Source organism: Dermacentor silvarum, chromosome 7 (assembly GCF_013339745.2).
Source record: "Dermacentor silvarum isolate Dsil-2018 chromosome 7, BIME_Dsil_1.4, whole genome shotgun sequence".
Taxonomy (NCBI): Eukaryota; Metazoa; Arthropoda; class Arachnida; order Ixodida; family Ixodidae; genus Dermacentor; species Dermacentor silvarum.
The window spans coordinates 100520942-100538104 of record NC_051160.1 but is presented as its reverse complement, the minus strand read 5'-3'; positions in this window follow the sequence as shown (position 1 = coordinate 100538104).

Here is a 17163-nt window from a genome sequence, read left to right as displayed (position 1 = left end):
TTTGCGCGGCACGACGTTACACTAAACAGCCAGGGTGAGTTAATGAACAAATTATTTTCCCACGGAAGTGTCTGTTATCTTGGTCGGTCACGACTGCTGTCACTATACGCTTGCTTTTCACGGCATTTAAACTGTTTCAGAAAAAAATCCTATTGGTACGTTTCTATTTTTTTCCAGTAAAATTTGATTTGGCTTCCACGACTGCTGTCACTACACGCTTGCTTGTGACGGCATTTAAACTGTTTTAGAAAACAAATCCAATTGGTACGTCTCTATTTCTTTACAGTAAAATTTGATTTGGCTTCAGTGTTAGTGCTGAAGTGCTGAAATGTTTTTCCGCCCTGTCATGTGTGGTTGTGTGCGAAGCATCAGTGGTGTCCATGAATTAAGCTGTTTCCTTTAGTCTGGACATTTCATACGCCAGTTTAGCTTCATTAACCTGCGTGCAGCTTTATTAAATCCATTGACAGGTAAAATAGCAACCTTCTAACCTTTACACTATGCAAGGCCGCGTGAGTATATTGAAGAAACACTGAGAAGAAAATGCAGATGATAGGTTATCTTACGCGGACATAGAAATGTGTGCTTTAACTGACAGAAGTAAAACCGTGTAAAAAGACAAACTGCACTCAATCGCGCTAAAGCTGTTCCTGTGAAATGAGAGACATTTCCTATTATAAAAACAATTATGCAGATCCCAACCAAATTTTTGAACCTGAGAAGGGAAGCTTTCGTGAGTCGGTTAAGGAATGCCATGGAACGGATTATGTTCTGCGCAGCATTCGGCTCCTCAGCGATTACCGGCCTGTCACTAAAGACGGGAACACCTCCATCACGTGACCCACCTGTCCGCGTGTTATATTGTCTTCTGAATTGGCCTTCTTTGCTGTGACACTTTGTCCAGGGTTGGCGGGCCTATTAGAGCGGGCCGCTCCAGGAAATTGTGCAACAATAAACTGTACTATACTCGTTGATACTGACTAAGCAGATGCGCCTTGCCCCAAATCCTGTGAAAGTAGGCAGAAAGAGCTTTGCCTTATTTAAGGAATTGCGTTAATGATTATATACATTTGTTGCAATGAGGATATTTAGGTATCATATGTTTTATGATTGACTAATTCCGTCGAAAGTGAGACCAACAGGCAGGACAGCTGTGGGGTTGTAGTAAGGGTAGTGCGGTCTAGCTTGTGAGCTATTCGGCAAGACAGCCGCACCCAGCCCCGGTAAGGAAAGTCCGGGAGGGCTTGCTTTAATATCGCTATATGGGCAGGTGCAGCTTTAATGCAATACGTAGGTGAAGCATGCGTGAAAACATTAGAACTCAAGCCGCAAATGTGGATAAGTCATCTAACAGAGGCTGATGAGAAAGTACGTTTTCAACCAATATTGTTAAGTTTTCGGGAATTCATTCGTAGAGCAGTTGAAAATTTGGTGGCGCTTTGCGCTGTAATGTGTCCTATCTTTATTAGCCGTGTGATGCTTTCAGGGGAGCCGAGTTCTGAGAATCAGAATTTTAACTTTAGAAACAGGTAGAGAACTGTCCTAGTAATATCAATTTTAATTGCGAAACAATTGAAAATGCCCAATGAAACGGAAAATGCGGCGTCCGTTGTTATCATCCCATGGTACTAAAACCCACGTGAGCAAGTGATGAGCTAGGTCACGTTCCCGGCGCTGGACCTGCTGCGGCTCGCACTGCGAAATCCACGGTGAACAGCCAAGCCGTCGGAAGGACGCCGTGGCCGGCTCCCAAAATTGAATTAAGGTGTATTAAAGTAGATTAAGGTGGACTGAAGCAAAATAAGATAAATTAAGGTGGATAGAAGTGGATTGAGGTGGGTCAAGGTGATACAAGGTGGAATAAAGGAGAATAAGGTAGATTAGCTTGGTACAAATTAGGGCAAGGTTGATTATGGTGGATTAAGCTGGACAGAGACAAAGAACTTTATTAAATAAGCTTTTATTAAATCTGATAACACACAGAAGTCCCAATGCTTTTGTGTACAATCAACGTAAGGATACTTAAGAGACTCAATTTTGTCAATGCTAATCGAAATTGCATCATTCTTATTGGCGTCAAGCGTGATAACCCACAAGTTGCACACGTTTCTAATTACAGCGAAGCTGTATACCTCTACCAGCCATGGAAATTTTCGTGTTGTTGGCGTAAGCAAAAAACGCCAGGCTTATAATTGACTACAAATAGCATATCTCATTTGAACTTAGGCATGCAGCATATAGCTCAGCACTCGTTTTCAAAAGAAAAACCACAAACAAGCATCAAAACCACATGTGGATGATAAGGCGCGTTCAACAATAGGAACACCCTCCGACGCGTTACGGTAAAGATTAGGTTTGCAGCTGCTTCAAAAGGAGTTGACGTCATTGAAAACCCTCGTGGGAAGTGCAAAACGTATTATCATCATCATCATCAGCCTATATTAATGTCCACTGCAGGACGAAGGCCTCTCCCTGCGATCTCCCCTTAGCCCTGTCTTGCGCTAGCTGATACGAACTTGCGCCTGCGAATTTCCTAAATTCATCACTCCACCTAGTTTTCTGCCGTCCTCGACTGCGGTTCACTTCTCTTGGTATCCATTCTGTAACTCTAATTGTCCATCGTTTATCCATCCTACGCATTTCATGGCCTGCCCAGTTCCATTTCTTCCGTTTAATGTCAACTAGAATATCGACTATCCCTGTTTGTTCTCTGATCCACACCGCTCTCTTTCTGTCTCTTAACGTATGTACTAAAATTTTTCGTTCCATCGCTCTTTGTGCGGTCCTTAACTTCTTCCCGAGCTTCTTTCTTAACCTTCAAGTTTCTGCCCCATATGTTAGCACCGGTAGAATGCAATGATTGTGCACTTTTCTTTTCAATGACAGTGGTATTCTCCCAGTCAGGATTTGGTAATGCCTGTCGTATGCACACCAGCCCAATTTTATTCTTCTATATATTTCTCTCTCATGATCACGGTCCCCTGTGAGTAATTGACATAGATAAACGTACTTCTTTACAGACTCTACAGGTTGGCTGGCGATCGTGATTTCTTGTTTCCTTGCCAGGCTATTGAACAGTATCTTTGTCGTCTGCATAATAATTTTCAACCCCACTCATACACTTTCTCGGTTAAGGTCCTCAATCATTTTCTATAATTCGTCCCCATTGTCGCTGAATAGGACAATGTCCTCTGCAAATCGAAGGTTGCGAATATATTCGCCGTTGATCCTCACTCCTAAGCCTTCCCAGTCTAAGAGCTTCAATAGTTCTTCTAAGCATGCAGTGAATAGCATTGGAGAGATTGTGTCTCCTTGCCTGACGCCTTTCTCGATATGTATCTTTCTACTTTTCTTGTGGACAACCAAGGTTGCTGTGCAACCCTTGTAGATATTTGCCAATATATTCACGTATGCATCCTGTACTCCTTGGTTACGTAATGCCTCTATGACTACTGCTATCTCTACTGAATCAAATGCTTTTTTATAATCTATGAAAGCCATACAGAGAGGGTAACTGTACTCCGCAGATTTCTCTATTACCAGGTTGATGACATGGATATGATCCATCGTAGAATATCCCTTCTATTTGAAATTACATTGGTGAATATTTCATGCAATACTGCGAGCAAGCTAATGGGTCTATAATTCTTCAATTATTTAACGTCTCCGTTCTTATGGATGAGTTTAACATTGGCCTTCTTCCAGCTCTCTGGTACACTTGAAGTCGTGAGGCATTGGCTATAAAGGGCCGCAAGCTTTTTAAGTATGATATCTCCTCCATCCTTGAATAAATCGACTGTTATTCCATCTTCTCCAGCAGCTATTCCCTGGGTCATATATTGCAAGGCTCTTCTAACTTCATTGCCAGTTCTAGAAGGGGCCTCTGTATCCTGTTCATCACTACTTCGAATGAAAGCAGCATGGCTGCTCTAGGTACTGTACAGCGCAGTCCAGAATTCTCCCGCATCTTTCACTCTGTCATGATAATTGCTGATGATATTACCCTACTTATCTTTCAGTGCATACATTTTGCCTTGTCCTATGCCTAGTTCTCTTTTCACTGATTTCATGCTGCGTCCATATTTTGCTGCTTCCTCGATTTTTTTCCACGTTAAAATTTGGAATATCTCTTACCTTCTCCTTGTTGATCAGTTTTGACAGTTCAGCGAATTCTATCTGATCTCTCTTTGACACTTTCCAGTTTTGTCGTTTCTTTATTAGGTTCTTTGTTACTCGGGAGAGCTTACCTTCTGATTGCCTTGGTGCCTTCCCTCCCGCTTCAATGGCTGCTTCTGAGATCAGCCTAGTTACGGTTTCATTCATTACCTCTATGTTGTCTTCATCTTCCTGTTCAAAATTTGCATATTTGTTTGCGAGCACCAGCCTGAATTGGTCGGCTTTTACGCTTATTGCGTCTAGGTTGGCCTGTTTCTTCATCACTAACTTTATTCTTTCTCTTCAAATTGAGAGAAATCCTAGACCCCACTAATCTATTATGGTCCTGCACTTACCCTACCCAACACTTCTACATCCTGCCATATGCTGGGATCGGCAGAGAGTATGAAATCTATTTCATCCCTTGTTTTTTCATTTGGGCTTTTCCAGGTCCACTTCCTGTAGCTGCGCTTCCTGAAGAAGGTATTAATTATTCAGAGCCTATTCCCTTCCGCGAATTCTACCAACATCTCTCCTCTAGTGTTCCTAGAATGGATCCCGCGGTTACCTACTACGTGTAAACTCATTAAGTTCACTCCAGGCTACCATGGGTAGACCACGGAAAGGAAAGACGCCAGAAGAACAGCGTGAATTTAATGTTGTGAAGTAATAAAGGATGTGGTGAAGTACATTTCACTTGTCTCTGGTTTCACTCGTTGTAGAGCTACGTGCGTGAATTAAAGTGACGTTACAATAGGTAATTGTTGTGGATGTCGTTTCTAGCGTCGCTGTCCAACCTCCTTCAGAGCGTGGATTGAGCCACAGTTTTTTTTAGAATTGCTGCCAGCGCCGTCCTTGATTGTAATATCTATTGGATGCCGAGGGAGCCTGGGCATACATATATTCATATTTACGGAATAACTATACTGCTTCCTGCAAGTAATGTACATTGCATTTAGTGTACAGCGTGTACCCTACTTACGAAAACAACTCTTATACAACGGGACCCGAGCGGTTGTTCCTCTGAGGAGTCATATTTGATGAGCTCACCGCGACGCCACATGTGCGCAGGAAGTTATAAGTAATGCAAGGCTATTTTTTCATACAAACAGCTTTTATCCGCATGTCTGAGTGAGGCTGCGAAAAAACAGCTGCGATTTTATGTATCGAAACACGGTAATGCTTTCATATACGTTTCATAGAATGTTCCTGCCGCCCAGAGCTTGGGTCGGGGCAACAGACACCGCGGCTGGAAGTTTGGGTATTTCCTAATTTGTACCACATTAATTTCTGAGCTTCTTATCGCATATATGAACTGCACCGGAGCAGAGAGAAATCACGTTTCAGCCGTTAACAATGTTCTTTTATGGTGGTATTACACTCCGGGGGCCAAACTCACAAACCTTTTCGCTTGTACGTGCTTTCTTCCATTGGTCAGCCGCCTTCATTGACATTGTGTCCAGTAACATGATTGACAGATATTTTGTGTCAATACAAAATCTAGCGTGTGAGGTTTTTTTTTTTTTGAATAGAGGCCCTTATTTTTTGTACACGAATATAAAAGTACAAAACATTAATTCCTATCTGGTGTACAGCCAATTCCGGATAAGGAATTTGGGGACATGTTGGAGCATTCTACCACAAGCCGCAGCCATTATGACACTGTATTTTACTTCGCCCGTTTTTTGCAGGAAGCAGAATGCATAGACACATGTACATGGCTGTTGCGTTAATAGGTAAGCAACCTCCTGTAGTATTTCTATAGATTTCTAAAAATATTCTGCGCAGTAATGGAGTTTGGCGTCTCAAGTCACTTGAGCCAACGTTTCGTTCAAGCATCTGTATTAGTTTGCAGATGGATGGATGGATTTATGGATCTAAAACATTAATGAACGTCCTGAGGTACGCGACTCAGCGCGCAGCGGGCCGCTCCCACGTTGGGGCAGTCAGGCCATGCCCGACCGCCGCGTCGTGGGCCCTCTGGAAAGCCAATAGTTGCGCCCCGGCATCGGGGCTCTTGATAGCGGAGAGCCACTTGTCCTCATTTATTTGTTCCGTGCCTCGTAACGAGGGGCAACGCCAGAGCATATGGTCTAAGCTAGCGAAGTCATTGCAGTGCCTGCAAGAACTACTGGCATAAGTGTCGGGATAAAGCTTGTGTCATAAAGCCGGACTGGGATACGAGCCTGTTTGCAATAATCTGAGGGTCAATGCCTGCGCTCTATTTAACTTCTTGTGAGGAAGGGGAAAGTCTCTCCTGCCGAGATAAAAGTGCTGCGTAATTTCATTGTATGTTGTCGGTTGATCTCTGTTCTCCACCACTCCTGGCCGGCCGGGGAGTTCTCCATGGTCGCGGAAAGCGAGACCTCGCGCCTTGGAGTGGGCCAGCTCGTTGAGGTTTGTGGGGCCTCCCATGATGGATCCCATGTGAGCGGGGAACCATGGACGTGAGAGTGTGGGTGGCGATGCTTTTGCCGTCGAGGATGCGACAGGCTTCTTTTCACACGGCGCCAACGCTGAAGGCGCGGATGGCTGCCCTGGCGTCGCGGAAGATGTTGGCATGTTTCTCGTCCAGGAGGGCCAAGGCAATGACCACTTGCTCGGCCGCACATGACGACGTGCTTCGTACCGGAGCTGCGTTAACGGTCGAACCCTTGTGGTTGATGGACACTACTGCGAAATTTTTGCTGTCGCCATATTGGGCCGCGTCAACGAAGCAGCTGCCGCCAGGGAGTTCTGTCGCCCGGCGTAGGAGCGCCACGGCCCTGGCCTTCTGTCGAGCTCTCATCTCGTGAATCACGGGACCGTTTGCACACTCGAAATAAGTATGCTATTCCCCAAGTATTTTCTGTACCATGCCTAGGGCGATGAATAGATTTCTTGTTCCACGTACCTCTTTGAACGCACGTACGTTCTTTCTTGTTTGTAGATGACAAAATTCAATATTTACCCTATAAACGTATCTATACACAATGAGATTATCTACTTGAAGTGTAATGGAAACTCCATTGATTAAGTGTGAAAAGAGGACTGAAGGCACTGCCTCCTGGTTTTCAGCCATATGGACGCTTTATCTGACTGTGATGGTTGAATGTGCCGAAATGGTGAGATATTTTTTTACGATCACCTTACAGTAGGTGACTGAAAGCGGCTAATGCTGGCGTCAATAGTTTAATCAGCAAAATTGTTTACGAATAGCATCTCCTACAGGATGAAAAATAGATGTCCTAATAAATAAGACCTTACAATGAACAAGCGGCATATCTAAAGCTCCAAATTTATTCGCAGTTTGCTCTCACTTATCGAACATAAGAATGTGTACACCCTAAATACATAGCATTTATGAAGCGCCAAAACGTTTCTCTCTACAACTATATAGTGCACAAACATGGGTTGAATATAGGAATGAGATGTGGTGGCACTTGTTGACCTGAAAGCATTTGGAAGAGAGTTCAGAAATTACATAATTGAAGTGTTGGCCAGAGTTTAGAAAAAAGAAAAAAAAAACATGTAGGTGATCTCAGAATCAACGTCGAATTAGCGGGACTTCGAATGGTTTCGAGATCCTTTTATAGGTAATTATTAGAGGATTAGATGAATACAGTCTAGTACCGGCAGTGCAACTTCAAGCTTGGCGAACATCCCCCCACCTCCCTTCCAGTCTGTTCAGCAAACAAGCTCGCGTTGTTCAGTGTAAACATACTATTCACGTGTATTTTCTCTTCTGCTTGGAGCGTTGATTTTATGACAACCATTTTTGTTATTGCGTTTTAAGTAGCAAATACTTCAGTACTATTTTGCATATTCCTTCTCTAACATTTATTATTCGAATAGGTTGTGGCGATCATACCGTTTGTTCAGGCACGCGGTGCAGAAAAAAAGCAAAAGAAAACATGAATAATTATGGTTTTGAAAGTTGATGAGATTTAAAAGCACAGCTTTATGGTATACCGGAGTTTTGAATGTTTATTAGGCCGTTTCACGTATAAATAAGGACTGTATGAAAATGTGGTGGTCGTTCTGCAATTTCTGCAGGGCACGACAGTCTTTAAATAAAGCTTTGGCAATCCTTAAGGGCTTGCTATTTAGCGCAATTCTTCCTTCTGGGGTTTGACGTGCCAAAACCAGTTCTCATTATGAGGCACGTCGTAGCGGAGGGCTCCGGATTAATTTTTATCCCCTGGGGTTCTTTAATGTGCACTACAACGCGAACACACGTGCGTTTTTGCATTTCGCCTGCATCGAAATGCGGCCTCGGCGGCCGGGATTCGATCCCGCGACCTCGTGCTCAGCAGCGCAACGCCTGAGATAACTGAGCCACCGCGGCGGGTCCCATTTAGCACAACACGGTCATGGAGGAAGAACGTGAGCGACTGCGTGGACTTCCCCAGCACCTCTAATGAAAACACTGGGCCTCCTTTGAAACATAGTGGAACTGTTTTGTGGTCACCATTTGCAATTAGATACGGAGTCAGCTTAAGCATGTATGTTGCCCTAGTACCGTATATGTGTTAGGAAAGTAGGCACCTCACAAAACGTGGAAGATAAAAAAAATCACCTTTGCTGTTGTAAGATATATGCTTGCCTCCAGCATTACGTGGATATCTTTCAAATCAGCTTTTAATTGTTCTTGCAAGGCATACGTTCGCTGCATTTTTAGACTGAGCACACCGAATAAGTTAACAGGAAGCACAAGCAGCATATATACTGCTTTTATTCTGAAATCAAGGTGAGGAGCGCAAACTAAGGCAGATATTACATCCATGGTGAACGTAATCTGTATGATATAACACGCTGCAATCAGCTGAATTAGGCCTCCACATTCTTGCGTCTACCCATCGTCGTCGGTAAACTGGAAGGCTGTGCGTTACCTAGATGCATGAAGGAAGCGCTTCTTTCGGAATTCTTTACACCAGATACAACCTTAACAAATTGTTGCCGTGTACGTACGTCGAAAGGAAACACATACAAAGACGTCGAGCTCTCATCTCGTGAATCACGGGACCGTTTACACACTCAGAAAAAGTATGCTATTCCCCAAGTATTTTCTGTACCATGCCGAGGGCGATGAATAGATTTCTTGTTTCACGTACCTATTTGAATGCACGTACGTTCTTTCTTACGTAGGACGGCAAGGGACATACCAGCCAGGCGGGGCAAGAGCGGCGCATCATTTTTCACCTGACTCCCACAACTGTAAAACCAACGAGAAACTTCCTAGAATACATTCCACCAGCCCAGCCCTGGCCACCACAAGCACCTCGTCCAAGACAAACCAGATAGTGCCTTTTGCGGGTACCTCGTTAGGATAAACGCAATAAATACTGGAATGTTTGTCTACATCAAGACGTCAGTAGATAGATTGGCGTAGAGAAGAAGTTACAGAGAAATATGCTATAGCGAGCATGGTAAATTGTGAATAGTCTTGTATGCAATATATAAAAAAAGAAGTAACCGAATACAAGTAAAATTACCTATTTAAAACGGTAACTGATTGCAGTTACCAATAACTGCCCAACGAAAGTAATTGAGGAATTGCTCCCGCCTAATAAACGCACCCTGAATTTGCTGCCGTGAAGTACGAGAGACAAAGTACGATTCGACGTCCTATATGGCGTCCGGCGGGTACGATTGTATCGGATGCCGAATCGTTTCGTGTGTCTCCTACTTTTATTGTGATAGCAATGATATGGACACTCCAGGCGCATTTTTGCCGTCGGCGACGACGATTGCGGCTACTACTACTACTACTAAGTGGTTCGTTGGGAAAGGGAAAGGTTGGCGCTATCTTCTGCAGCCCTTGAGGGAGCACGGCTCAGCTCCATTTCCCGCGTTCGAGGGAGGAAAGCGGAGAAGAAACGTGCCGTATTTCATCGTGCGGATAGCGCCGGTGGGAGGGGAGGGAGAGAGGCGGCGCAGCTAAAGCTCCTATATATAAAAAGTAGCGCCTTACACTTCCCTCCTCCTCCGTTCCACTATCGCGCTCGGCGCGACCAGGGCGATCGAGGCGCGATATCGACAGTGGCGCCGCCTGCGTCGGGCCTGCCGTGGCAGACGACAGCTAACGCGCTACCAGAGAAATCCGAGAAAAACTTCGATCGCGCCCTGCGGAGAAGTTTTTGAGGCGCGATTTTGCTTCGTCAGTCAGTAACTGGTGTTAATAATGCCGTTTTGGAAGTAGCAACGCAGCGATGCGAGACGGCGCAAATATCAGCTGTGCAGCAAGCGTTTGCGCACGCCGGATGGTAAACAAAAAAAGCCTTTTGCCCTCGCCTTGTCGGTTGCGGCCACTTAAGGCGCAGCAGCATGCCATCACAACGAAGTTCTTGTCCGTAACACGTTTGATCCGTTTGTGCGTACAGCACTTTCGTCGCACAGGCCCGAGAATGGCAGTCGGAGCGCGCTGGAAAGAAAAGAATATAGAAAAGCGCAACGCGTGCTTCCACGTGACACGGATTGGCCAATGGGGCATAGTATGTTACTCTATGAATGGGGGAGCGGAGGAGGCTGGGGCGACAGGAGGCGGCAAGGAGGAAACGCCGGGGTGAGCGCGGTGGCGGCAAGATCTAAGAATGGCGCTACTTTTTATATACAGGGGCTTTAGGCGCAGCAACTGGACATCGCGCGGCCGCGCGCGCTCTGTCTTGAACGCGACCTGCGTCGGGGGCTGAGTATAGGTGCGACGGCGGCCTATACCTTTGTGCGTGCTCCGTTATCGCTGCTCAGTTTGCGTTGAAGCGATACACGGCACGAAGGTCACTTCGCTCACTGTTGAGCCGCGCTTCCTCACGCCAGCGTTTCGACAGCGAGTGTCCGTGGTCATCGAGTGTGATTGGTTCATGTTTTCTTGTGCGCGCTGACACCATGCTGGTTAAATTACTTTGCACGTTTATACGGCCGATAAAACTACTCTCCTTATTTCGTATAGCTGCCTACGCATTTCCCATCGCAATCGATGGTTAGCCTTTCGGACGAAATTGTGGCTTTAAAATGAGAGGTGGCTGCAGAAAAAAATCGCTCAATATTTTACTCCGGATAATAAACGCACCCCCCAACTTTGCGCATATTTTCGGGAAAAAAGTGCGTTCATTATGCGAGTAAATATGGTATGAACTAGCCTGGTCAAACACATTGTTGCGCCTGTATTGGACTTTTCTAACAGGCTCTGTGCCACCGTTGGAGTGGAGGGTTATTGTTTACTCGCATGGTCTTGAATAGGACCACCTGGCACGTGGTGGATTTATAGCTTGTGAAATTCCCGCTTGTTTACGAGAAAATTTTCTTCTTAGGTGATTTTACGTCCGTTATACAAGGTGTTCACGTAACTTGAACCAAAGGCGTATCTACCGCGGTTGGGCAGGGGGGTGGGGGAGGGGGGGGCTAGTGCCACCCTTGCCCAGCCGGTAGATATGCCTGTGGTTCAAGTGAAGCGAAACGCCCTGTATATCTTGCAATATTGTTTATCAATATACTGTACAAATAAACTGAAGTAAACTGAACAACATGAATGGTAAATTAGACGAAACGTATGTGTGGTGTAAATCTAAGATTGTGACTTTTTTATGTCTTCTGTTAAGTACGTGTACATATGTGGTGTGAACTCGACTGCAAACCGTGCCTTTGTATGTGTTTTCGCAGAATTAGAGGTACGTGGAGTTCTTTATGCAATTTAGCACGTTTGTCTCTGGCTTCCTGGACTCATGTACGGACTCATGTGACTCATGTGACAATTCAGCGTCTTTAGTCACATTTCCCATCATTTTGTCTGCCAAGGATTAAGGAGTAGTCGGTGGCACCTGAAGGCGCCAACGTCTGTTAGGCGATCACGTAAATAAAAAAATAAATAAAAAAATAGCGTAGCTTGCACTTGAGGCGCAAAGGTAAAGACAGCGGAGCTGATGGGCACCTAGGTGCCCATCAGCTCCGCACCTAGGTGCCCATCAGATCCTGGCTTTTGGGCTAGGCTAAACACTACCAAGTCATCCGCTGCATTTTCCTGCGCTTGCGCAGGTTTCTTTCATTGCGCGCCTTCACTGGGTTCGACTGACGCTCCATGAAGCACGGTCGCGTGCTCGTGTGTCCACCCTAAATGGGGTCGAACCTTTACCTACATCTGAAACTTCAAATTGCAAACTGCAGGAAAGAAGAACATGAATTTCAATCTCTATTTGGGGGAACTTTCCAGCCTACGTAGCTCCGAACTGTAGGTATGAGTGCTGTACCATTGCTAGCCATCGCCATATCTGCACCTTGTAAATCCATTGGCTTTGTAGGCTCGGCTACACACGAGCGCAGCCTAAACACGTCGGAGATGATCAACCACGTTCAAGAAGAGGAGCAAGAAGAGGGGACCGGTTGGCTACAGTGCAATCGAATAAAGGGTATAGGACATACTGATAAAATCATGGCAGAAAGTAAATAAAGACAGGGAGAGCATAAAAAGGGCCCAAATTTATGGGGTAGGGTATCAGGTGATCTGCCGTCAGTGGATGGCATTGGCATGACATTAAACTGTAAGTCAATTATAGTGTTAACCAACAAAAATTAATTGTGATAATTTGCTCTGATATGTAGGGTATCCCAGCTAGCGTTACCTAACCTGTCCAACGAAAAAAAAGCTATTTAGATGACACAGTCCTACATACAATTACAAGACCTATGGGGTTCGCTCTCAAGACCTCTGACAACCGAACACCGTAGGTCTTGTAATGATATCGCGCATTGTGTTTCTTAAACACTTGTTTTCGTTTAACTGCTTGGCTGACGTTATCTGGGACACACTGTATAGATATCAAACAGGTACTATGCAGCAGGCTGCTTTACAACCTCTTTGTGGTGAATCTTTACATTCGAGAGGTGATTTACAAATATCGGCACGTACGATGACATAATCGACTAACACAATTTGCTCTTGCCTTGGAATGCTTGCGTGCACCTTCTTTATGAATCCGAAGATGTTATTTTCATCGCCATTCTTGCGTGTAAATAGGTATTCATTGTTTTTTGCTTGAATGAAATGACACTTGAATAAGAGGGTAGATTGGTGTGTGTGTGTAAAAACTTTTTATTTATAAAAGTCCTGAGGCTCGACTCTTTCAAGTCGAGGCGGGCCGCTCCCACGATGGCACCGTTAGGCCCAGCCCTTCAGCGACATCGTGGGCCCTCTGGACAGCCCGTAGCTGATCTTGAAAAGATGAATTCTCTAGCATCTTCTTCCAATGGAGCCATTCTTCTTCAGGGTTGGTGAGAGTCGCAGGGCATCCCGCCAGCATGTGTCTGATCCCAATGATGCCATTACACGCATGACAATCTTTCTTGACCTCTCTTTCTGGATACATTTTATCAAGGTGGTACGGTGTGGGATAAGTTCCTGTTTGTAATAGTCTCATTGAAACTGCCTGAGCCCTGTTCAGCTTTGAATGTGGCAATGGAAATTGTCTGCATCCTAGATAGTAGTGTTTAGTAATCTCGTTATATGTTAATAAATGATCTCTAAATTCCCCGGCCTGGTGGTGGACGGCTCGGTTGTGACTGTCACGGCTAGCAAGTCCTCGTGCCAAGTCATGAGTAACCTCATTGAGGTTAGCCCGGGTCTCATCCACTTCTCCCATATGCGCAGGAAACCATTGGATTTCAGTTCTCATACTCATAGTGTTTTCAATAAGTTTAGCTGCAACCGCGGCCACGTAGCATTTATCGAAACCCTTTATAGCAGCTTTGGAATCGCTGTAAATAAAAGTCCATTTATTGTTCCTGATGGCTAGAGCAATTGCCACTTGCTCCGCCACCATGGAATCTTTGGTGAATACAGTGATGGCATCTTGCACCTTCCCTTGAATGTTTGCTACTACGGCAGTACATGCTTCTTTCCCTGTCACCCAGGCAGCATCTACGAAAGCCGCCTGTTGATTGTGCTGTTGTATCTCCCGCAAGAGTGCTTTAGCTCTTGCCTTTCTCCTTTTGATATTGTGCTCTGGATGCATGTTTCTAGGGAGAGGGGTAGTTCTAATCAGATCCCTAATCTCAGCTCGCAACTCCACTTCATCCTCCAGTGGGCGCCTTGACCTATTTAGCTCTGCCCCTATTGCCTGTAGTATATTCCTGCCGGCTCGTGTTTTTGTCAATCTTTCCTGTCGCGCAAGCTGCTGAGCCTCCGCAATTTCCTCTATTGTGTTGTGCACCCCTAGACTCATCAATCTCTCGGTTGCAGTCTTAATCGGTATCCCTAGGGTAGCTTTAATGAGCTTCCTAATCACCGTGTTAAGTTTGTTAAGTTCTACCTGCGTCCAGTTGAATAATCCAGCAACATAGGTGAAATGACGGAGAGCAAAAGCATGAACTAGCCTCAAAGCACTGTCTTCCCCCAGGCCTTCTGTGTCTATTGGTAATTCTCCTTAGTAGCCTAATTACTTCGTCGGTTTTATTTGAGATATGCTGTATTGTTCTATAGTTCGCATTATTCGCTTCTGTGTAGAATCCAAGAACTTTGATTCCTTCGACTAGCCTGATTGTAGTTCCTTCGTGAGTGTGTAAGTTCACTCTGGGCTCGTCTGTCGGGATGTAACCTCTTGGTTTTCGACCTCTTCTACGATGTTTCAAAACCAAAAGTTCCGATTTGACTGCCGAACATTTCAGCCCCATATCTTTCAGTGTATTCTCTACAATATATACACTTTCCTGTAATCTGGTCTCCGTCTGTCCTACGTTACCTTTGGCAGTCCATATGGTTATGTCGTCAGCATATGTCACGTAATGTATATCCTCAATTTTCTCCAAATTTCTGGCAACCCTAGACATTGCTAAATTAAATAGCATGGGCGAGAGTACTGCTCCTTGCGGGGTGCCCCTATTTCCCAAGTTCTTTGCCTCAGACTTAAGCTCCCCCAACATGAGGTGTGCAGACCTATTTCCGAGAAAGTCCTTAATCAAGTTAAAAAATCTCTTGCCTAGCCCCACCGCAGAGAGAACGTCAAGTATGGCCTTATGATATATGCGGTCAAAGGCTTTTTCAACATCCAAACCCAAGAGCGCTCTCGCGTGCACTGGGCTGGCCTGTACGAGCTGGTGTTTGATCAGGAGCATAGCGTCCTGAGTCGACAGTCCAGGGCGAAAGCCGATTAAGTTGTACGGTAAAATGTCGTTTTGTTCAACGTATTTCGTGAGTCGATTGAGAATAACGTGTTCCATAGCCTTACCTAGACATGATGTTAGCGAAATAGGACGGAGGTTGTCTAGAGTGCAGCTGTTTACCTGGTTTTGGTATGAGGATAGTGTTGGCGACCCTTCATTCCTCCGGATATACCCCTTTTTTCCAGAGTTCATTGAAGTGGTCAGTTAGATAAGTGATTGATTCATCATCCAGATTCCTAAGGATCTTGTTAGTTATTCCGTCGGATCCCGCCGCCGACCTACCGTGAAGACTGTGGAGAGCCGTCCTGATTTCGCTCTCCGAAAAGTCGCGGTCCATTTCCTCACATATCCCACCGGAATATTCATAGCACTCATCACCATCGTTCGGTCCCTTAAGCGGGAGATATTTGGCAGCCAATAGATCCATGATTTCCTCCTGAGTTCTATCCAGACTTTCTTGATGAACCAACTTAGCTATTGCAGTTCTTTTCTTCAGCCTTGTTTCATTTTCGTTAAGTAAGTGCTTGAGGAGATTCGAGTTACCGCCGTGTTTAATTCTACCATCAGCAGAGTTGCAGATCTCGTCCCATTGCTGCTTTGCGAGTGTCTTGGAGTGCTCCTCAATCTGCTTATTTAGTTGCGCTATCTTCTTCCTAAGCCTTCTGTTGAGTCTTTGCGTTCTCCATCTTTGTACTATAGATTGTTTGGCCTCAATCAAGTGCGCCAGCCTGCTATCCATAATCTCAACACTTTCCTCTGTCTTAATTTCTTTAGTGGCCTCTTTGACGTCCTCTCTGAGCTGGTTGACCCATATCTGAAAGGGCTCTTTCTCAGCCCCTAATGTTCCCATTTCCCTTCTTTTTGCTCTGACTTTCCTGAAAAGGTCCCAGTCTGTGCACTTGAAGAATCTAGCTTCCTGCCTCGGCATGCCTATGGTTATATGTAAGATATAATGATCGCTCGCGAGATCCATATTAGAATTTTCTCAACTAGTCCTCTTGAGTTGTTAACGAAAGTGAGATCAGGTGTGGAGTCCCTGCATTGCATGTGGACGTGCCACAACGGGTGGGATATGCTGGATCAGTGATCAGGCATAGCCCCAGATCTACGGCAAGGCTCCACAGCCCTTCTGCTTTTTTTGTATTCCAGCTGTATCCCCATGTGTGATAGGGGGATACAGCTGGAATACAAAAAAAGGAGAAAACTGCCCCTCCTCAAAACTGCCCCTCCAATAATGAGCGGGGCAGTTTTGGCAACCGAAAGTGCCTTGTTGAAGAGTGCTCTAAAGCTCTGTTTCAAGTCCTTGGGACTGCTGTAAATGTTCAGACAGAAAATGCTTTGCGCCTTGCCTCTATTCCTTTTGAGTACTATTTCTACTAAAGTACATTCAATTTTGGAATGTCTAAGGTGAATGTTGTGCTCTATGTATGGTAGCTTTTTATCAATGAGGGTTGCCAATCCCCTCCCTGTTTCTTTGCCCCTACATGTCGTGTTGTACCCAGTAAGCTTGACTTCATCCGCTAAGGTTTCCTGCAACATAATTACCTTTGGCCTAGCCCCAGATGATTTGATTAACTGTCGCAGTGTTGCCTTTTTGTGTTGGAATCCGCGACAGTTCCATTGCCACACAGTGAATCCATGATTACTGTCCATGATTATTGGATGAGTCCGCCTTCCTATTACCTGTTAATGTCCTCTTTGTGATGGCTGCTGACGTTCCAGGGAGCGACTTTACACTCTCCCCCTCTGATGGCAAATACTCATCGCCTCAATTTTCCTAGTCGTTTTTCCGCCGTTAGCTTCTATTTCCATAATTTGTCTACTTTAAAGTTAGTCTTTTCCGTTGTCTCTCTTATCGCTTTAATTGCCTCTTTAATT